We start from the raw sequence: 24,086 nt of genomic DNA on the forward strand, positions 1-24,086 counted from the left end.
TTTGTCCTAGAATTTTGTATTTCCAGCTTGTTTCTTGTTTGCTTGAAGGACAAAGTGTTTTGTTTTATTCCCTCTCCAAAGCTTAGAGAAGTGTCTCACAAAATAAGAGCCTGATTAAGATGACCCCTAGCCCCACCCCACCCCCAAATCTCCTTCCTTCCTTCCTTCCTTCCTTCCTTCCTTCCTTCCTTCCTTCCTTCCTTCCTTCCTTCCTTCCTTCCTTTCTTTCTTTCTTTCTTTCCTTTTTTGAGGAAGACGTTTTTCTGGAAGTAGTTAGCCTCTCTGGCTTTCCATATGGTGTCTTTCTGAGCCTTTTTCTTTCTTCTTTGTACATTGTAGACTCTTGGCTACTGGGTACTGTTGGAACCTTAAATTGCTCATGTAGGAGTTGAACAATTTCTACTTTAACCTTATGTTACTGTAGCATTTTGCATAATATATATAATTTTTAGTGAAAGCTTTTCATAAAACTGAACACTCTACAGGTATTCCGCCTACATGGACATCTAATTTCATACCCCTGATGGATTTCCCTACACTGTTGCTAGGAGACAGAGACACTGCCTAACAAAAGATGCTGAGTGTATCAACCATGCAGCTATCTGCTCCCCTAAGTCCATTTGCTTGTGGTACATGCAGCCTAAAATGTGCTGCTTGTGACAATGAAGGCAGCTGTGGGAACAGCTTAGCACACTGAGATAGTTGAACCAAGACCTGAAGCAGCCTCTGCGTCTCACGCTTCTCCCGTCTTTGTGAACACAGAGGTGGGGCAGTCCTCCATTACTCCATCTTAGAGCCAGAGACAAGTGAAGGAGAATCAAGAGTCTAGGTAAAAGTCAAGGATTGCTGGTAAGTATGTCTCTCTTGACATCTTCAGAAATCCCCATTGGCAGTTTAATTAGTACAAATCATATCACCAATTTTGATATTTTCAAAATTGCAGATATCTTTTGTAGTGTGTCTTATGAAATGAATCTGGGGAAGTTCAACTTGAGATAGTGCGGAAGGAATTTTGTCAATTTAATACAGAAAATAAATAAATTAATTCATCGCTGTAGAATGAATATTTGTATCCTATGTCCTCCCAACCCCCAAACATGTATGTCAAAGCTCATACAGTCAACATATTGATGCTAAGAGATAAGGTCTGTGGGAGAGGAGACAATTCAGATTAAGTCATGGGGAGAGAGTCCTCGTGGTGATAGTAATATCTTTACTAGAAGAGACTAGAGATCTGATTTCCCCGCAACACACTCCATATGACAAACAGCAAGAGGGAAATGTCTAATAGCTGGAAGAGTATCTTCACTGAGCTCTCATTAGATAGTGTCTGAGTTATGTGTGCTTGCTTGCCTTTGGAACACATGCTTGCTCACTCATCCCCTGGTCTTTCATTTGTTATGGCATCCCAGGCTAAGATAACTGTGAACCTTTAACACTGAGAGACAGGAGACACATGCTCCTGATATCTGATCTCCAAACAGTAGGTAGCTCCTGGGATCTTCATCTGGTGAATCATCACCAGGCACTTCCCTGTAGAAACCACCGCTTTCAGTCTAAGCCTCCCTTGTTTATCTCCGTCCACTTGTGCTTCCTTCTTGACACTCTGCAGCAGCCTCCTTTTCTGGAACACACTTCACTTCACATATAGAACATTCCATGTGCCTTCCAGATCTCAGCCAGCTTGTCCCTTAGCTACTGGACATTCCCGCACCACGTGACTGAGATTTCTTAGCACTCCACTCCCCGCCTCTCTGTTTCTGTTTTAGTTTTGACACGATTAAGCTCTACTTTCTACCCATAATTCCAAGTAGTTCTCATGATTTGGGATTTGGGGCTTTTGCTCTCTCATGTTTCTCCTCCTCATGTTCCTCAGCCCTGAGGTAATTACCTACTTACAAGTTCAACTAATTGTGGTGACTTCCAAATCCAGGTACTCAGTACCACCCCTTTACACTTTTCTGGGAAAGACAACTGGAATCAGGGGCATCTCTGGGATGAGCTCAAAACCTAGTGCAATGGAAACTCCCAGAAATCTATGAGGATGACCCCTAGCTAAGACTCCAAGTAATGAGAGATACAGAGCCTGAACCAGCCATCTTGTGGAACTAGGCAAGTCTTCCAGTGGAGGGATTGGGGCACAAGTCCAGCTACATAACCTTTGACCTACAATTTGCCATGTCTACAAAATGTGATGGGGTAAAGGTGGTACAGAAATTATGGGAGTGGCCAACCAATGACTGGTCCATTTTAAAACCCATACCATAGAGAGAGCTCACCTCTAACACTGCCTGGTGGGCCAGGACCCAGAGGCTGGACAGCTCAGAGACCTAGGATAGAACCAAACATGACTGGCAAAAAAAAGCCAATGAAATGATTTTTAATGATATTCTGCTTATACTCAGAGATCATTACCTAGCCCATTGTCATCAGAGAGGCTCCACCCAGCAACTGATGGAAACAGATGCAGAGACCCACAGCCAAACCTTAGGTGGACCTCAGAGAATTCTGTGGAAGAGGAGGAAGAAGGATTATGGGAACTAGAGGTACCAAGGACACCACAAGAAAACCCACAGAATCAGCTGACTTGAGCTTCTAGGGGCTTACAGAGAATGAACACACCACCAGAGAGCTTGCATGGGACTGACCGAGGCCCTCTGTACATGTGTTATAGTTGTGTAGCTTGGTCTTCTTGTGGGTCTCCAAACAGTGGGAGCAGGGGCTGTCTCTGACTCTGTTACTTGCTTGTGGGACCCTTTCCTTCTGCTGGGTTGCTTTTTCCAGTCTTAATAGGAAAGGAGGTGCCAAGTCTGACTGCAACAAATTAATCAAATAATTAATAATAAAATAAAAATAAAAAAGACAGTCACTTGAATGTCCAGTTGTCTGTTCAACTTCTACTCAAATAAAATACATAAGTGACCCAAAGCATTTGCCTTGGCAGTCATAAACACTTAAGGTCATGTAATAGTCACAAAATTTTGGGACTCTCTGAGCCTACATTTTATCACTTATAAAATTAAAGTATTAGTATCTGCTTTTCAATATTATATGAAGAATTGAATGTCTATATGCGAATATATAAAGAACATCACTCAGCACTCAAACACTATCTGAAAATATGCTAGCCAGACTCTATGTAATGATTAGAATAAATCATCCCTCTTAGTTTTGAGATAACACAGCTTTCATTTCTTTAGAAACATTTGGTCCCATTCCAATATTGCAAATTGAAAGTCAGATCTTCTTTCTTCTAAGATTTGTTGGATTCTCATCCAGGTTCTCATTTCAGCATCCTGGCCCTGGATGATTTAACTCACCCAAGCTGTTGCTCTGCCCCTGGTCACTTACACTGTGCCCTCACCCCACTTAGTTGCTTTAGAGTGTGCTTTTATGAATTTACCCTCCTGAAAAGGAATCACGTTCCACCGGGCCAGAATCAGGTGCAGGCATCTGCTTCCACCGCAGCCATCCTTCCTCTCCTAGCCAGCTCCCTGCTGCACCCTGGCTTTCTTGTCTGGGCTCTGCACATGTTTAGATAGCTCTAAAGTGGCTTCCTTTTCCTGTTCTGTTCCTTGTACCATCAAGGTCTTTCCATGCTCCTCAGTCTAATTTACATCCTGGTACTTTTAGAAATTTCTATAGCTTTCTAAATCTGCTAGTGCCAGAATGTCTAGCCATCCACTGTTTTCCATTTTTGACCCAAGAATTGATTGAGTCCTGCTTGTTTTACATATGATCTCATTCTAAGTTCCTTGAATATAGGCTATTTGCTTTCTGGTATCTTCTGGGTTACTATAGGTGTACAATCACTATAGATAGTGACAGATTTCCAAAGACATTCCTTTCAGGTTGATCAGATTCACACCCATATCTTTCCATCCAATTTATCTACTGCTATTCCCTTTTCTCATTTCTATTTTCATGTTATATACAAATATATATATAATATATGTAAATCTATATAGAATCTAGGATTCACAAATAAGTGAAACATGAATTTTTCTTTCTCTGGTTTATTTTGCTTAATATGCTGATCCCGTTGCATCTATGCCTTCTTTCTTTTTCTCTCCTGGCTTGTATGTAGAAGAAACTGAATTTTCACCATTGCTTGTCAACACTCTGGTTCAAGTACCCCAGAGAGAAACTGAAAGCTTTCAGATTATACTTCATTAAATTATCAATATTTGATCAGTTATGATCTACAACACAAATGACTTCACATGGTTCAACTTCAACTTCATGTCCTAATTACTAAAATAGCAAATTAACTCTTACACTGCTAAAAAAAATAGTATTTTTTTTATTTCAAAAACCAGGAATATCTTACTTGTCTCTTCTGATATTGCCCATGCTTTAGAAGGACATTTTTACATGACAGATGAAGTTTATGTTCAAAATAGGATAGTGGAGACCAAATTGGAAGTGTTTATACTGTAGTGAGTATGTTTTAGCTTCATGTTTACTTTTGTCTATTTATTTTGAGACAGGTTTTTCTTATGTAGTTCTGGCTATCTTGGAATTCTCTATCTAAGTCCTTTGTTGGCCTTAAACTCATGACAGTCCTTCTGCTTCTGCCTCCTGAGTGCTGGGCTTGCAGGTGTGTACCGTCACAGCCAGCTACCATGTTTATTTTTGGAAGGGAAATTTCTAGAACATATGATGAATGATGAGCATAGCTATTATAATTACATAAGAAAGATCTCTGCTCTGCCACCTCCTAGACTAAATTCGAACAACTTCTAAAACATTCCCTGTAACTGGTTCTTCATCTGGAATAAGAAGGTTGAGCAGCCACACATTTGTTTCTCAGAATCAGGGTTCAGTTTAAATGAACGAGTTCATAGAAAGCCCTTGTCATAACACTTACACACGAACAGCAATGACTGACTGTTAGCTGCTTTCATCGCCTTAAGTTTTATTAAAGATGATTGACTACAGATGAAGCCCAGCACCACTAAACATAACAATATCTCTATGATTATGAGGTAATAAAATATTTTCAATTGTTTTTGTTAAATTTTATTTTGGGTGATAGTCAACACTTATCAAAATAAAAAAGGTGAACAAGTGGCCACTTCCAACAGATTAAATTATTATAATGTCATGTTGTGTCTCTCCATTTTTCCTTTGTAGATATAAATTCAGAGATTCAGAGTTAACAGAAGCATCTGTCCCTCTTTCTAAAATGTCCTGAAATTTCTGCAATAGGTCCTTTCTTCTTCACATGTATTCCTTATAAAAATGAAAGGGATAACTTCAAAAAATAACAAATTATTCTACTAAAGCCTAATTATTCTTAGCCTTAAAAAAAAATAAATTTAAGCCATAATATTTGGCAGTGATGTGGCTCATCATGAATTAAGAATGTGTCTGGGGCTCTGGAAATGGTTCTGTCAACAAAGTGCCTGCTGCAAAAGCATAGGAACATGAGTTCAGTCTCTAGAACCCATGCACACTTTGAATCTCAGTGCTGAGGCAGGTAGATCCCCAGGGTTTGCTGGCAACCAGCCTTGCCTAATTGATGTGTTCCAGGCCAGTGAGAGGTCCTGCCTGTCTCAAAAGAGAGAACAATATCTAAGGACTAACAATCAAGGTTGCCCTCTGGCCTCCACACATGTGTATATACCTTCACACACACCTACAACATATGTATATAGATATAGGCAAACACACACACATGCACACACCCGTACAAATGTGTCTGGTTGAAAATATCAACAAGATATTTAAAGATTGATTTACATTTTAAATTGCTCCTTCTTTTCATAATAATAATGTGTTTATACAGATTTTATTCCTGAATAATTCCATGTGTTTAAATATTTGGCAAGTTACTATTTTAAGCCATATTTAAATACCTATCCTGGTTGGCATTATATCTGTTGATTCATGGACTTATCAATTCAACAAATATTTATAAAAGAATTACTAGTGATTAAGAACACAGAAAACTACAGTGTAGTACAAACCTCTCCACTCTGAGTAACCTATTTTGATTCTTTTTATTGTATAACACAAAAAAATCATGAACTATTTAAGAACAGATACTGTCCCAAAGGAGTTTTGATCCTCTTATACACTATCTATTGTGGAGTATGTCCTTTCAAACTGACACTCTCATGGGTATGAAGACAGTGAGACTCCCCTTCAGATATCCAAGTCTTTGTGAGCCTAACCCATCTTGGGAGGATCCAAACATTCTTGACTTTATCATTTCAGCAGAAATTAATGTTTCTTGATGATTTATAGTCCCAATAATTTTAGCTCACATGGCCCCAGGTTATAGCAGATCAAGGATAATTTCTCAGTGAAGGGGCTTGAGACAGATTTTTTTTTTCATGAAATATATTACACTGCCTCTTTCCTTGTTTTTGTTTTTCACCTTGTACTTGGAAAAGATCGTAAAAACCAGACATCTTGCTCAGAACTCCAAAGTTGTGTGTTACATTGTTGTGCCAACTTTTTTTAAAGACTCTATAGGTAAAGCTTTGCAGAGGTTTATTTATAAGGCAAACTTCCACATATCAGATGAAATTAAAAAAAAAAAATCCAACTCAGCCAATCTGATAAGTGGAGCAGACAACAAAGCAAATCATATGCTCTTTTTTCAAGGACTTAGAAATCTGAGAAAACAGACTTTGAACAAGATCAGACAAGAGAGTAAAAGGCATTTCCGGCAGAGGAGACAGCAATCAACCCAAACCGAGGCCAGGAAGTGTCTGGCGGCTTTAAGAATTGAAGAGCATGGCTATGGCTGTGGGGTGGAGAGAAAGAGGCACAAGCCACAGCTGGTGAGCTCCTAAAGAGGCTGGACTTTACAAGGGCCAATACAGTCAGGGCTGGTTACGCGCAGAGAAGGGGTTATCTGAAACTCTCAAGGTGCAATATTAGCAAATCGCTGGAAACATGATGGGTGGATGTGAGGGCGTCGGGCTGTAAATTTATTGAGCTTATCTATGGTTGAGATTTTTTAAAATATATATTTCAAGTGCTCCAGTTTCTAAGAATCAATTCTTGAGGCTTTCCTTTATAGTGCCTTCCCTCTATTCCTTCGACAACCCTTCCCACGAGTCTCCTCTGCCTCTGTTCACCAATCCCACTTATCTTTTAAGAGCCTTGGCGAAGATCACTTCTTTCAAAAAACTGTTCTTGATTTCATGAGTCATATATAATCTTGTGCTGTTTGCTGTTTCGAATTCTGGCAGCCCTTCGTCAGCATGTCTGCTTATGTCCTCATTATAGACTACAGGTTGGCATGATGCAGTGAAGTGCTCTTGAGGCCAGACAGAATTATGTTCTAATTTCTGTGTCATTTGAACTAGTGGAATTTCAGTCTGCGTATGTATATAATGGAAGAAAAATACCTCCCTCTACTATTCTGATAATTAATGATAGAATGTGCATTAAGACCCTAGCATTGGGATTGGAGATTTGACTCAGTGGCTGAGTGCTTACTGAACTGGCTCAAAGCCATGGATTCTGTCTGCAGCACCAAATACAACCAGGGGAAAAAAAACCATCACCACAAATGAAACAAAACAACCAAAAGAATCCACACAAAACTTGAAGTAGTTTCTTAATGAAATGAGTGCTAATTTTTTCCTTTTCTCAGTCTTTTAAAACTAAAGGTATCTTTCTCAGCCTTGTTTAAACTTCAGAACTTTACAGACAATAGTAAATGTGTAACTCAGAAAATTACGTCACACATCTTTGATAGGCAAGTTACTTCATCTAGTGGCAGACCGATGCAATCTCGATTTAGTCATGTTCTTTAATTCCACGATATTCCCTGTGATTTTTTTGTCTATCAGTTGATCTCAAAATCAATTCTTTTTGAGTCTAAGAAAGCACTAGTAATTGTGAACATGGAGTTTTGATGCTGCCCCAATTTTGCATTTTTCTAGACAGTCACTCACTGTTCTACATAATGACCTGGTTTTCTTTCATATTCATTTTTTTAGGCTTCAGAATCTAATGTGTATTTTCTTGGTTCTTTGTGATTTCTGCCAGCATCTGGGCATAGTGTAGAGGTGAACATCAAAGGCTACACCCTCTGTATGCCACCCCAAATTGTGCTTACTAGAAACTTCTCTCTGCAACCCATCAGGACATTACAGAAAACTGCAGCCAGTCGAAATGCAGAGTGTGGAGTCCATTCCCAGTAGATACATGTACAGCAATACCTCTGCACCTTAGCTCAGGGATCATTGTGCAACAGGTGACAGACAGATAGTAAGAGCCAGAGGAGCAGGTAGTTGGCCGTAAGACTGTGTCTCCTAGGAATGCCTGAAATTACACCCACAAAATCTCATACTTTCTGTTTTGCTGATTTTGAGAATGAATGTAAAAGCAAGCTGAGTAAGGGCATGTAAAAAATAGCATTATTCTATTCTTCTGTATGTAGACTTAGCTTCTAAGTATTATAGTGAAGCTTTCTGTAAACATTATACTTCATAAATGAAAACATTCAAATTCTTGATGTAAATGAATTGAAACATTTATATGCACATGTACATAATCTACATTCAAATGGTATACACACCAAAGGTTAAGAGCATAAATTAATTCTCTGAACTAAAGTAATAACAAAACTATCTCAGTAAAGAGTGGTTTGACAACTTTTCTAACTTCCAGTAAAAACATAATTCTTCTGACAAAACCTTCTATCACTTAATGAAGAGAAGCACTGAAATCAGTTTCTAATCTAGTTTTCTTTAGAAGAGTTATATTAATATTTAAACAGTGGCATTAATGATTCATGACAATGTACACTGATTCATGTTAATTTTTATTTAAAACTAAGTTGAATAATTTCTTTCCAAGTCTGATGCTACTACTATAGGACTAATACACTCACTAAAGAAAGAATAAGGAAACAAGACCTGCTAGTGCACACCTGTAATTCCTGTACAGGAGACAGAGGCAGGAGAATCACCACAAGTTTGAGGCAAGCCTGGTTCACATGGTAAGTTATAGGCCAGTCTGGGCTTAAAAGCACAGCCTTTTATCAAGGCAAAAACCAAAAACAAATGAAAATGGATGAGGAAATAGAAACTCATTCATGTTTATGGAATCAATTTTTCTTGAAAGAAATCTAAGTATTTATGAGGTTTAGGTTATATCTGACTGTTAACTATGTTTAACTATGCCCCTTCACCCATATAGATGACCAGTTGTTTTCCTGAGAATGCAAATGCAGTGAGCCTACCTGATCTTCAATTTTTTATCTTTAGGAGTAACAAGAAGACATTCCAATACATCAGTTTTTTTCCTTGCCTGAATAAAAGACATGTTATAAAAGGCAAACTTTCTTTTGAGGTATCCCATAAATTCTTAAGATTATTTCTTAATTGTTGTGCTCAGGAATAACTTTAACATATGTAACATGAGTCAAGGTGTTGGGGCTCAGCATATATAATAAAAATCCAAGTTCATTCTCAATTGTAGCATTAGATATTGGAACCAAGAATATGAAAGCAATGAAGCAATTTGTTTGTACAGCATAAGGAGAATGTTAAAAACAGCAACCATAATAGACATTGCCAAACTGACCTACTCTAAAATCAAGACCTTCTACTGATCACCAGACATCAGCAAGAGAGTAGAAATTATAGAAGAGATACAGAGTGGGAGGAATACAGATAGAATAATAGACCAATGTATTAGTCAGCGTTCTCTAAAGGAACAGAGCTGATAGAGTGGATATAGACACATATATACTTGTACATATACATAATATGCATAAACACATACTTATATACATATAGTGTACACAATATGTATACATATGCATTATATATATATGGAGGATTTATTAGAGTGGCTTATATGCTATGGTCTGAATAGAACAGCAATGGATGTCTCCCAAGCATCATGGATTCAGTAGTTGTTCAGTCTACATAACTGGGTGACTGAGCAGTTCCAATCTGGAGCATGAGTCCTAGAAAGCAACTGATCTCTAGTCAACATTGGAATCCCAAAGAGGTAGGTTCTAATACCAGTGGAGAAACGCATCAGCAACAGGACAGATGAACTTGCCAGTGCAGGCAAGGGCAAGCAAGAAGCAAAATCTTCCTTCTTATATGTCCTCCTATGAAGCCTGCCACCAGTAGTTTTAGTCAAGATTTAGGGTTGACTGATCCCATATAATTCATGTCCAGGGTAGTCACATCTCAAATGACCCAATCAAGAAAATCCTCCACAGGTGTGCCCAGATGCCTGAGTTTCAGTTGATTCCAGGTGTAGGTAAGTTGACAACTAAGCTAATGCCATCATAACGAAATTGCAACTATTTGAATAATATCTTCACTTGACCAAAGAGAATAATCAAAAGGCTAGAAAACAAATAAAATGGTGGTTGATTTTATTGCTGAAGTACAAACTTATACTACAGTGTCTTGAACAGAATGACTGAAATACACTTGAGTACCAAGCCTTGAAAGGGTGCAAGGTACCCCATACATGACTGTGAGAAGAAATACTGGGAAAACTTCAGAAAACTATTTTGATGTTATTTACTAAACTAAAGCTAAATGTACATGTACATATGATCCAGAAATTCCATGTCCATGTGTCTATTCAACAGAATGCATATTGATCAAAAAACGTATATATGATGGTTCATAAATATACTATTCCCAATAGTCCTAATAGAAACAAGGAAATCTGTAAGAGTAGACTGAATAATCAGTGATTTATTCATACCTTGGAATGTCCATGATAAGAATGAATTAATTGAAGCAATGTGCTGTAATGTTCATGAACTATGCATCAGATAGAAACCTAGAATGTGCTGTAATGTTCATGAACCTAGAATCAGATAGAAACATCAAATGCAAAATGTAGATTTGTTACCCCATTAATATACAGACAAAGCAAATCCCTGCTGCTAATGTTCAACATGGTAGTTGTCTGTGGGGGACTTGTGTTTAAGATTGAAAGAGAGAGTATTTTGAAATGCTGATAATGATCTATTTCTAGTCTTAATGATAGTGAGGTGTGTTTACTTTGTGTGTATCTTTCCACAGGACAATTATGATGTGTACATTTTGTTTCTATATCAAAGGAAAAATCTACAAAAGTCGTTGATGGTGATCACTATGGCAAAGATTCAGAAGTCATAGAGAATGATCCACCACTGATAAGGTGGTCATTATGAGGTGTTCCATGTGAAGCATAACTGTCAAAACCCTTAGCTCCAGAGAAAGGATGAAAAAGAATTAGGGCAGTGTCAACTGTTTTTAAATAGTTATGAAAATTTTCCAGCTGAACAAAAACTAATGATATTCCCAGACCGATTTTCTGCAAATGTGAAGTTATGAGGAAAAAGCAATAAGTTTAAAAAATAAATTCCAAATAGGAAATAAATTATATCTTTCTGCTTAGAGCTCCGAGACCAACCTAAAGAAATTGGAATTTGTTCCTTTTGAAATGACATTTTAGAAAGGCTTCAGGGTATCTAATAATCTAAAAAATATTTTGGAAAACTCTTAAGTGTGATGAAAAATATAGAAAGAGTGTTGTGCCAAAAAAACTTATGTGTGATTCATGTATTAAAACATAAAAAGAATCAAATTGAAAATGCTTATACTAAAATGCTTTCAAAAAGGTAAACCATCAGCTTTCACATAATCACTAAATTATTTTTATACATATATTAATATATAATTATTATTGATATAAATATATAACTTGTTGTAGGCAGAAGTTTATCTTCTGTCTGCCTCTTCCCAAATACCTGGCAGCTGCTTCTTAAATAACTGACTCAAAGACTTAATATTACTTATAAATGCTCAACTGGTAGCTCAGACTTATTACTAACTAGTTCTTACACTTAAATTAACCCATAATTCTTATCTATGTTTAGCCACGTGGCTTGGTACCTTTTCTCAGTACAGCATTCTCATCTTGCTTCCTCTGTATCCAGCTGGCAACTCCTGACTCCGCCCTTCCTCTTCCCAGAATTCTCCTAGTCTGGTCACACCAGCTTATACCTGGCTACTGACCAATCAGCATTTTATTAAACCAATTCAAGTGACAAATTTTTACAGTGTACAAGAGCACTATCCCACAGCACTTTTTTCTTTTTTTTTTTCATTTTTCTTTATTAAGAAATTTTCTACTCACTCTACATACCACCCACAGATCCCACCTCCTCCCTCCTCCAATCTCCCAGCCCTCCCTCCCAAGCCACCCCACATCCCCACATCCCCCAAATCAAGGTCTCCCATGGGGAGTCAGCAAAGCCCAGCACACTGAGCCCACAGCACTTTATTGTTATTTTCTACCCATTAATTATTTCTATCCTATCTAAACTAACACAAGGTCTCAAAATTCTTCTACTCAATACTGTACTGTTTATATGTAAGGCTATGTTAAAACAGTTTGTGTCTTCCAATAATGATAGCATTATCCTAAGTGTTGGACCTTAGTAACTTGATTGAAATATCTTTAATATATACTGGCTGGCTCAAAGAGGGTTGGGGATGGGAGGAGGGAAGAGGGGGGGTCTGTGGGTAGCATGAGGAATGAGTACAAAATTTCTTAATAAAGAAAAAAACAAAAACAAAACAAACAAAAAAAGATATCACAATGAATTTTTTTTTTTTTTGGATCTGGTACCTTAAATCACAAAACCATTATCATGCTCAGCACTATGTTCACCATTCTCATACTTGGAACAGAAAGAGCCTCAAAATGTGGTATTGTCCTTAGTGATTAATTATTGGATGGAATATTACTAGTATCTTAATTTTAAGTTACTATAAAAGAAATGGGAACCAAGAGCTGGAGAGATGGCTCAGCAGTTAAGAGCACTTGTTCCTGTTACAGAGGACCAGGGTGCAGCTCCCAGCACCCAGGTTTGGTAACTCACAACCACTTATAACTCTAACTTTAGAGAGTCTAATACCCTCTTCTGGCCTCTAGGGACACCCACAAATGTGTGTACCTACATAAACACATATCTATATGTATTTTTCAATCTTAAAAAAACAGAAGTGGCAAAAATTGTCTAGAGCTAATTGGCTCTCTCTCTCTCTCTCTCTCTCTCTCTCTCTCTCTCTCTCTCTCTCTGGAATAGCCATCATTTTAAAGCATAATATAAATTTAGAACACAAAAGAATATACCTTCTTTTCAGCACCCCATGGAACCTTCTCCAAAATCAACCACATGCTTGGTCACAAAGCAAATCTCAACAGATACAAAAAAAAAATATGAAATAACCCCCTGTGTCTTGTCAGACCACCATGGCTTAAAGCTAGATTTCAATAATAACAAAAATTACAGAAAGCCTACAATCTCATGGAAACAGAATAATGCTCAATTGAATCACCAATGGGTCAAGGAAGAAATACAGAAAGAAATTAAACATTTCCTAGAATTCAATGAAAATGAATGTACAACATACCCAAACTTGTGGGACACCATGAAAGCAGTGCTAAGAGGAAAATTCATAGCTCTAAATGCCCACATAAAGAAGTTGGAGAAATCTCACGCTAGTGTCTTAGCAGCACAACTGAAAGCTCAACTCACCCAGGAGAAACAGATGCCAGGAAATAATCAAATTGAGAGCTGAAATCAACGAAACAGAAACAAAGAGAACAATACAAAGAATCAATGAAACAAAGAGTTGGTTCTTTGAGAAAATCAACAAGATAGATAAGCCCTTATCCAAATTAACCAAAAAGCAGAGAGCGAGCATCCAAATTAACAAAATCAGAAATGAAAAGGGAGATATAACAACAGACAATGAGGAAATCCAGAGAATCATCAGGTCATACTACAAAAACCTGTACTCCACAAAATTGGAAAATCTGAAAGAAACGGAAGATTTTCTGGATAGTTACCCCATACCAAAGTTAAATCAAGACCAGATAAACTATTTAAATAGACCAATAACCCCTAAGGAAATAAATGGTCATTAAAAGTCTTCCAACCACAAAAAAAAAAAAAAAAAGCCCAGGACCAGATGGTTTCAGTGCAGAATTCTACCAGATTTTCAAAGAAAAGCTAATACCAATACTCTTCAAATTGTTCCACACCATAGAAACAGAAGGAACATTACCAAATTCTTTTTATGAGGCTACAGTTACCCTGATACCCAAACCATACAAAGATGCAACAAAGAAAGAGAATTACAGACCAATCTCCCTCATGAACATTGATGCAAAAATACTCAATAAAATACTGTCTAGGTGAATCCAGGAACACATCAAAAAAGTTATCCTCCATGACCAAGTAGGCTTCATCCCAGGGATGCAAGGATGATTCAACATACAAAAATCTGTCCATGTAATACACCATATAAACAAACTGAAAGAAAAAAACCCGCATGATCATCTCATAGGATGCTGAAAAAGCCTTTGACAAAATCCAACACCCCTTCATGATAAGGGTTCTAGAGAGATCAAGGATATAAGGAACATGCCTAAACATAATAAAGGCAATTTACAGCAAGCCAACAGCCAACATCAATTTAAATGGAGAGAAACTCAAAATGATTCCACTGAAATCAGGAACAAGACAAGGCTGTCCACTCTCCCCATACTTATTCAATATAGTACTTGAAGTTCTAGCTAGAGCAATAAGACAACAAAAGGAGATCAAGGGGATACAAATTGGAAAGGAAGAAGTTAAATTTTCATTATTTGCATATGATATGATTGTATACATAAGTGACCCCAAAAATTCTACCAGGAAACTCCTACAGCTGATAAACTCCTTCAGTAAGGTGGCAGGATACAAGATTAACTCAAAAAAATCAGTAGCCCTCCTATATACAAATGAAAAAGTGGCTGAGAAAGAAATCAGAAAAACATCACCCTTTATAATAGCCACAAATAATATAAAATACCTTGGGGTAACTCTAACTAAGCAAGTGAAAACCTGTATGATAAAAACTTTAAGTCTCTGAAGAAAGAAATTGAAGAAGATATCAGAAAATGGAAAGATCTTCCATGCTCATGGATAGGTAGAATCAACATAGTAAAAATGGCAACCTTACCAAAAGCAATATATAGATTCAATGCAATCCCCATCAAAATCCCAACACAATTCTTCACAGACTTGGAAAGAACAATACTTAACTGTATATGGAAAAACAAAAAACCTGGGATAGCTAAACGAATCCTGTATAATAAAGCAACCTCTGGAGGCATCATGATCCCTGACCTCAAACTCTACTATAGAGCTATAGTAATAAAAACAGCTTGGTACATAAAAAACAACATGTGGACCAATGGAATCGAATTGAAGACCCTGACATTAATCCACACACCTATGAACATATGATTTTCGACAAAGAAGCCAAAACTGTACCATGGAAAAAAGAAAGCATCTTCAACAAATGGTGCTGGCATAACTGGATGTCAACATGCAAAAGATTGCAAATAGATCCATATCTGTCGCTATGCACAAAACTCAAGTCCAAGTGGATCAAAGACCTCAACATAAATCCAGTTACACTGAACTTGATAAAAGAGAAAGTAGGAAGTAGTCTGGAATGAATTGGCACAGGAGATGACTTCCTAAATATAACACCAGTAGCACAAACACCGAGAGCAACAATTAATAAATGGGACCTCCTGAAACTGAGAAGCTTTTTGTAGAGCAAAGGACACAGTCAATAAGACCAAATGTCAGCCTACAGAATGGGAAAAGATCTTCACCAACTCCACATCTGACAAAATATATAAAGAACTCAAAAAGCTAGACATCAGAATACTGAACAATTCAATTAAAAAATGGGCTACAGAGCTTAACAGAGAATTCTCAACAGAAGAATCTCAAATGGCTGAAAGGCATTTAAGGAATTGCTCAACATCCTTAGTCATCAGGGAAATTCAAATCAAAACAGCTCTGAGATACCATCTTACACCTGTCAGAATGGCTAAGATCAAAAACACTGAAGACAGCTTATGTTGGAAAGGATGTGGAGCAAGGGGAACACTCCTCCACTGTTGGTGGGAATGCAAACTTGTACAGCCACTCTGGAAATCAGTATGGCGGTTTCTCAGAAAATTGGAAATAAGTCTTCCTCAAGACCCAGTTATACCACTCTTGGGCATATACCCAAGGAATGCTCAAACATACCACAAGGACACACGCTCAACTATGTTCATATTAGCATTATTCGTAATAGCAAGAACCTGGAAATAACCTTGATGCCCCTCAACTGAAGAATGGATAAAGAAAATATGGCACATATACACAATGGAGTACTACTCAGCAGTAAAAATCAATGATATCATGAAATGTGCAGGCAAATGGATGGAACTAGAGAATATCATCTTGAGTGAGGTAACCCAGACTCAGAAGGACAAGTATAATATGTACTCACTCATAAGTGGATACTAAATGTGAGGGTAAGGATGGCCAGACTGCAACCCACAACTCCAGAGAGGCTAGCTAACAGGGAAAGACCCTAGGAGGGACACATGGATGACCGTGTGAAGGAGAAGTGGATGAGATCTACATGAGTACTGGGTGTGGGGGGTGGCAGAGGGCGAGGAATAGGGGATGAGAACATAGGGAAATGGGAGGGTCAAGGGAGGAAGATACCATGATAGATGAGGACATCATGGGAATAGGAAGAGGCAGGGTGCTGGGGAGGCTCTCAGAAATCCACAAGGTTGACCCCACCTTGGTCTGCTGGCAGTGGTCCAGAGGGTGCCTAGACCAGTCTAATCTGGTGACCAGCCTAGCAAATAACCTAGCTGTCATCATAGAGCCTTTGTCCAATGACTGATGGAGGCAGATAGAGAGAACCATGGCCAGGCACCAGGCTGAGCTCCGGGAATCCAATTGATGAGAGAGAGGAGAGATACTGCAGGCAAGGGACGTCGAGATCATGATGGGAGGATGTGCAGAGATGACTGGCCACACTAGTGGAAGCCCATGAACTGTGGACTGGTGGCTGTGGAGCCCCCATGGGACTGGACTAGGCCCTCTGGACATGGAAGACAGTTATTTGGCTTGAACTGTTTAGGGGGCACCCAGGCAGGGGCAATGGGATCTGTCCCTGGTGCATGGGCAGGCTTCTGGGAATCCGGTGCCTGTGGTGTGACACCTTGCACAGCCTTGGTGCAGTGGGAAGGGGCTTGGGCCTGCCTAGGCTCAGTGTGCTGGGCTCTGCTGACTCCCCATGGGAGACCTCAATTTGGGGGATGTGGGGTGGCTTGGGAAAGAGGGTTGGGGGATGGGAGGAGGGAGGAGGGGGGTCTGTGGATAGCATGAGGAGTGAGTAGAAAATTTCTTAATAAAGAAAAATTAAAAAAAGAAAAATGAAAAAAATTGTAGAGATGTAAACAAAGAACAGAAGAACTAAATGAGGAAGGACTTGCCCACTGGGACTGCAGAGGGCTCAGTCAGACAGGCTTGTCATGACCCTTGCCACTGTTTTCATAGGCAGCTGACATGAAGCCACAAAATATAGCAGCTAAACCATTACTGGAGTCTGCATACCTGTAGCTAGAGTTTTCCTGCCTGGCCCACAGTCAGGACAAATCTCTCTCACCTGTCAGTCTCATAGCCGCTCAAACCCGACCAAGTAAACACAGAGACTTATATTGGTTACAAACTGTATGGCCGTGGCAGGCTTCTTGCTAACTGTTCTTACAGCTTAAATTAATCCATTTCTATTAATCTATACCTTGCCACGTGGCTTGTGGCTTACCGGCATCTTCACATGCTGTTTCTCATCGTGGCGGCTGGCAGTGTCTCCCTGACTCAGCCTTCCACTTCCCAGCTTTATTCTCCTCCTTGTCCCGCCTACACTTCCTGCCTAGCCAATGGCCAATCAGTGTTTTAATTATTGACTAATCAGCAACACATTTGACATACAGAACATCCCACAGCACTTCCCCCTTTTTTTTTCAAAAAGGAAGGTTTTAACCTTAACAAAGTAAAATTACATATAATTTGGGAATTTGGGCGTAGCTTCTCTTACTACTTCCTGCTGGAGGGGGGCGCTGTATCTTATAGGGAAACAAAGAAAATTTTAGGATCATGGAGTAGTCCGTGAGGCTGTATCATCTGAGCCAGTTGCCTTGAAACGGTTCTGGATGTTGGATCATCTGGGCCATGGTGTCATCGGAGACCTTTCAGGTGGTCTTGGCTGGTCAAACCTGATGTGTCTTAATCTGGAACAAATCCATAGCCTCTTGATTTCTGTGGAAACAAAAGAGACTCTTTTCCAAAGCAACATATCCTTACATCCAAATTTTGAAGTCAAAGTATCTTTAAAATATACATACTGGTTTAACTCAGCTTCCTTTACAATCAAATATCTCTCTGTAGTTAAGAATCCCAAAGACAACACAATCCAGACTCTCTGTGTAATAGTCATCTCTACGTGGCTTATTTTTTATATTAATTTTACTGTCTCTTTAAAGACTTTATTTTTTAAAACCATGTATTTGTTTCTATACTGTATATATCACCTTTTTTTTGTCTCTTTCAAGCCTACGTATATTTTACACACATTTTAAACTATTACATCTGAATCTGTCTTATTGTGAATCTATTGCCTTAAACTGCAGCAGCTGTGACTGCTGGCTTCTCCCACCTCAGCTTCCCAACATGGCTACGTTTACCACCAGCTCTGGGAGCTATCGTGGGTCTATGCTTTTATCCAAGCAGCGTGTAGTCCAGAAACCTTTTTTTTTTTGTTTTGTTTTGTTTTGTATTAGCAAAGTCTAAATCCACCATGCAGCTTAACGTGCCACTTGCAGAGGCCTCATTCCTGCCATACAGCATGTCGAGCATGCACACCAGGAACCCACAAGTAGCTCAAACCAGCAGCTGCTGCTCATTTGAGAGAGACAATTAGGAACTGTTTTTAGCTCCGTTTTAGAATCTTTTCTCAGGTTTTAGGTGGAAACTCTGGCCCCACGTTGGACGCCATTTGTAGCTAGAGTTTTCCTGCCTGGCCCACAGTCAGGACAAATCTCTCTCACCTGTCAGTCTCATAGCCGCTCAAACCCGACCAAGTAAACACAGAGACTTATATTGGTTACAAACTGTATGGCCGTGGCAGGCTTCTTGCTAACTGTTCTTACAGCTTAAATTAATCCATTTCTATTAATCTATACCTTGCCACGTGGCTTGTGGCTTACCGGCATCTTCACATGCTGTTTCTCATCGTGGCGGCTGGCAGTGTCTCCCTGACTCAGCCTTCCACTTCCCAGCTTTATTCTCCTCCTTGTCCCGCCTACACTTCCTGCCTAGCCAATGGCCAATCAGTGTTTTAATTATTGACTAATCAGCAACACATTTGACATACAGAACATCCCACAGCACATACCTATTTCCAATTTTCTTCTAGCTCTTGAAGAAGATATGTCTATCAGGAAAATATTATAAAACCACAGAGATTAAACTTCACTATAGAAGAGAGGTTGAAAACCAAGGCTAAAGTGTCAGGCAACTGGATAAACTCATCTCCCTTGCGCCTGGTGATGTGATATCTCAGGCCTCTTACCGCTACTCCACATGCTAGTTGACAGCATTACTGTGGACTATTGCAAAGACTAAAAGATAGAACACACTACAGCAATTAGGACAGTACCGCATTATGCCAAATATCTATAGTTAATACATGACTGATTTAAGTGGCATTATCTCCATATAATTCAAATCTCAAAATGTCTCAGGTGCACACACATCAGTGGTCAAAATATATAAAATGTTTTGATAATGTCTATGGTTCAGGTTCATCGTCAATCAAGGATCTTCACTTTGAGTTGTGAGGACTCTTTAAATTTTTTATATTCAATGAGTTATTACCATATTTTTGTTTTGATTCAGTACATAAGTTTTCATCAGCATAATAATTTTGTGTTCACTTTGATCTCTTACAAGATAGAATACGTTGTGTTCTCCCTTGTACCCATAAAGACAAATACCATATTAAACCTTGTATGTATAGAAAATTTTATATATACATGTATATATATATACATATATATATAAATTTAGAGTCTGTCATTCATTTGAATTGCCATTACCCAGAGTCTGTATGATATATCTGGCAGCAGAAAGCCTCCTCCATGAGATGGTTCATTCCCTTGTGGGTGAGCACTAGTTACCACCTTTCAGATTTAGGAGGCTGTAGAAACAGTAGTTTTACCTAAGAATCCTCCAGTTATCTTAGGACCCGCATTCTCCCAAAGCTGTATCTCCCTCAGTTCCTTGAACTGTCCATTTTATGACATGATTCCAAACTGTTTCCTATTTGGCATCTTTTCTTCTAAACCAAATATAGACCAGTATCTGTGCCTTAAAATAATCCTGCTCCCAAATTAAATGCAATGCCTATTTGTGGGTTCTGCTACAATGGAGCTGGGTTCCGCCCTTTGGCCTGAACTCCAAACATGCTTTCTTGTTTTGTTTTGATTTGATTTGATGTTTTGTTTGTAGATAAACATGTGATTACCTCTGCATTGTGCTTCACTGAGAGTTAGCTGGTAACTGGCTGTTACCATAACTGGACTCATTTAGACTCATTTTAGACACACTCTGCCATCTAAGCCACTCCTTTTGTGTAGACCTCACCAAAGGAAATCAAGTGGTCCTCCTCTGTCTTGTCTCTTTTCCTCATCTGTCTTTCAGGAATTTTACCAAGATAGTTACTTACTCCCTGTCAGTCTTTGTCTACCTAGCCTTACTCTTACTGTGTCTAGGGAATGGCTCTGTATGGTCAAATGTTACCAACAGTCGCAAAAAAAGAGACCAAAACATCCATTATTTTCCCCCAAAGCTATCTTCTCAATGATGCCAGCTTCATTCTGACACCCAGATGTCACTTTTAAAATGTAGGATATTCCATGTATTCCTCAATTATTTTATTGAACAGTTTCGTCCTTCTCTTATTATGAGTGAACTATAGCCTGAACGTATATGTGGGTGAATCCTTTAAAATCAATCAATTATTCTGTAAGGAATATTGGTGTTGATGTAGATCAAAGGAAAAGTTGGCTGATGGAATCATTACCTTCAGCAGAAAACACCATCTCAAGGGACACTATAACCAGAAGGGGAAGTTCTCCTAGAAATCCTTGCAATATAACCTCCCACCTTATGCTTGAAAGACAGTAATGGCATGAAGCTTCCTGATTTTTATGGTAGCTTAGTTGATCTTCAAATATTTTATACTCTGTGAACTTTCTTCAGCAGAAAATGAATCTGGCCTCTGGGGACACCCATACATGTGTGTACATACTTAAACACATATGTATTTCTTATTTTTCTTAATTTTCTGGGGGATTTTTGCTAAACATTTTACTTTTATTCAGTGAATATCCTTGGCAGGGACAGAGCTAAAAATACTTTAAGATTGTTGGTATCACTGTGACTTTGTTTGGGGAGTGGTCAGTTGGTAATATTTTATGAAAATATCAGTAATTTTTATGAACAATAGTACAGGCTAACATTAAGCACATTGTTAATTGTATTATGTGTCGTGTCCTTTGGGTATCACAGGATACTTAAGGTTTATTCACCTGCATTTTCACTGTACAGACGAGGCCCATGTAATGGTCCAAGAAATTAAAGAGCCAACACAGACAAGTGCCATCAGCGATGTGGCCTGCCTTCCAAGCTCATTATCTCCTGCCCCAGAGGGGGAGCCTTTGAATGCTTCACTCCACAGGTCACAGTGGGACCCACTGCCCAGACCCCTCACTATTGCATCCAATCTTCTTTTCGTATGATTTTATTTTATTGTTTAAATAAATTAATCTTAAATTATACATGATAATATAAAACATACATTAGATACCAAGTGATGTTTTAATGCATTTATATGTCATATGTTTAAGTCAGCACATTTATCTCCTCAAATTTTTATCATTCCTTTCCTATAGTTGTTTCAGATATATTATATATATATATATGTATATATACATTCAGTGTTTTATTGCTATCTGTGTTTATCTTCCATGAACACAGTAAAATTGCTTGCTTCTATTCTCTATAGCTTAATTTTTACTAATCAGCCTTTCTCCTTTGCTTACTCTCCATAATCATGAAGCCTCTAATAGCCACCAGCCCACTTTAAACTTGTATGTATGAGATCACTCCTGTCGTATTCCACCTCAATATGATCATGTGGTATTTGTCTTTCTGGGCCTAGCGTATTTCACTTAACATGATGATCTTCAGTTCAGTCTACTTTGCTGCAAAACTTCATTTGCATAGCAGTGGGATTTTTGAATCATATAGTAGTTCAGCTTTTCTTTGTGGATCTCCATATTGTTTTCCATAAGAGCGGCACTAGTTCACAGCCTCACTAACTGGTGAGATCTTCCTTAAGTGACTTGAGTTAGGGAATATGCCTTTTCAGTACAGTGTTCACAATCAGATATAATGTCCAAGTTGCTATGTGACCAGCACTATGTAGAATAAAATTTTACTCAACTTAACTAGGCTTGTTGTGTTAAATATTGTAGTGTGAATTTCCTATAGTTTTCCCATTGCACAGATCAAGAATGCACTCTGACTGAATAAAATTTGTTGTTCTCATTCACTCAGTTCTACTTTTTTTTTTTTTAGCAAAAAAGTACCTTAATGTGACTTTATGTAATATTTTTTATTTAAGCTTATTTTACTTTTATGTGTTTGTTTGCTTGCATATTTGCATGTGTACCACAATCATGCCTGGTACCAGCAGAGATCAGAAGAGGGCATTGTAACCGCAGGCACTGAAGTTACAGACGATTGTAAGCCACCATGTGGGTACTGGGAAACAAAATTAGGTCTTCTACAAGAGCAGCAGGAACTCTTAATCACTGAGCTATCTCTCCTGCTCTGGATTCATGTAATTTTACACCCAATTTCTTCACATAATTTCAAGATTTATATTTAGATCTGTTAAATTTTGCGTTTTGATTTGGGCTGGGTTTTGTTTATTTTTATTTTATCAAGAGCTTTCTAAATCATAGCTATTTGCCATCACATGAATTATCCTTCTTAAAGAATCTGTGTGCTTTCTTAAAATTTCGAGGCATGTCCTCTGTGTCCCTGTGGGGTCCCCTTTTCCTTGCAGTCTGTTGGCCACAAGGATAAAGGAGCAGAAGCCACGTCAGAGAGCTCTGGATGGCCTGTGATCATGGCGGACACAGCCTTCCTAGAGACAGCTTCAGTGAGTCAACTCAACTTCATTCCACAGTATAGAGGACATATAGGACTGGGGTGGTAGCTGGGGCAAACCTAATTTGCATTAGGTGGCATGCTCCTATCTTACCCTGTCCTAGCTGGATCAGTGGCAGCATGGCCCTGTGAAAATAGTTAGAGCATGTTACTTAATTACTATGTGGGCAGCAGGGGAAGAACATTTGCAGGGAATTGTGTCAAGGGTCATTCTTGAGATAAGTCAAGCATTCAGACCTAGAGACATCCTTCAGATAAAGCTGGGTAGAGAGCAGAAAGCCCTAGCTGAGGGGGAGAGAGCTCTCCATATTGTACCAAGTCCAGGCAGAGTTGCTTAGTTATGGTAGACTGCAACCTCTGACCAATGGGACCGCCCAACATCTTCCCCTGTTTTATTTTATAGTGGAGAGGTGTCATCATAAACCTTGAAGAACCTGTCATCTGCATGCATCTTGGAAGGGTCCAGGATTTGGTAGTGAACCATGATCAGATTGGTAGTGCTTTTAGTAATGGTGGTAATCTGCCATCAGAGGAACTGAATAAGGAAGGGGGTAAGCATCAAAATAAAACAGCATAATTAGAAGACTAATAAAAGCCAGGAAAACAAGGGGCAATTGGGTTGAAATCTCAAGAGCAGGTCTTTGTGAAGTTTTTTGAGGGCATTAACATTGGTTTTAACAACATTTGATTTGTTTACACAGAAGCAACATTTTTCCCCCAATATCAAGCAAGTTCCCTCACGTTCAGCAGTTATTAGGTAGGTCTAGTGCTCTTTTTGTTTTGGAGCACAACCCTGGCAAGAGAGTTGATCTGCCACTGGAGGGATTCAAAGCTATCTTTCAGCCATAGATGCCATGGCCTAATCAAACTTGTCTCTAAAGTTTCTGCCAGATGATGCATCTGAATGATGGCAGCCATTGCAGCCCCAGCAGAT

The 24,086-nt window shown here is 38.7% G+C and overlaps 1 long non-coding RNA gene across 1 annotated transcript in view; it reads left to right on the plus strand.

The window, feature by feature from the left end:
* Window positions 1–593: 593 nt before the first annotated feature.
* Window positions 594–24,086, plus strand: part of LOC128106269 (uncharacterized) — a 44,919-nt gene continuing 21,426 nt past the window's right edge. The window contains exon 1 of the long non-coding RNA XR_008216642.1: window positions 594–849. This is a non-coding gene — a long non-coding RNA (uncharacterized LOC128106269). The remainder of the gene's footprint in view (window positions 850–24,086) is intronic.

Source organism: Peromyscus californicus, unplaced genomic scaffold (genome assembly GCF_007827085.1).
Source record: "Peromyscus californicus insignis strain IS unplaced genomic scaffold, ASM782708v3 Scaffold_9__1_contigs__length_137607984, whole genome shotgun sequence".
Taxonomy (NCBI): Eukaryota; Metazoa; Chordata; class Mammalia; order Rodentia; family Cricetidae; genus Peromyscus; species Peromyscus californicus.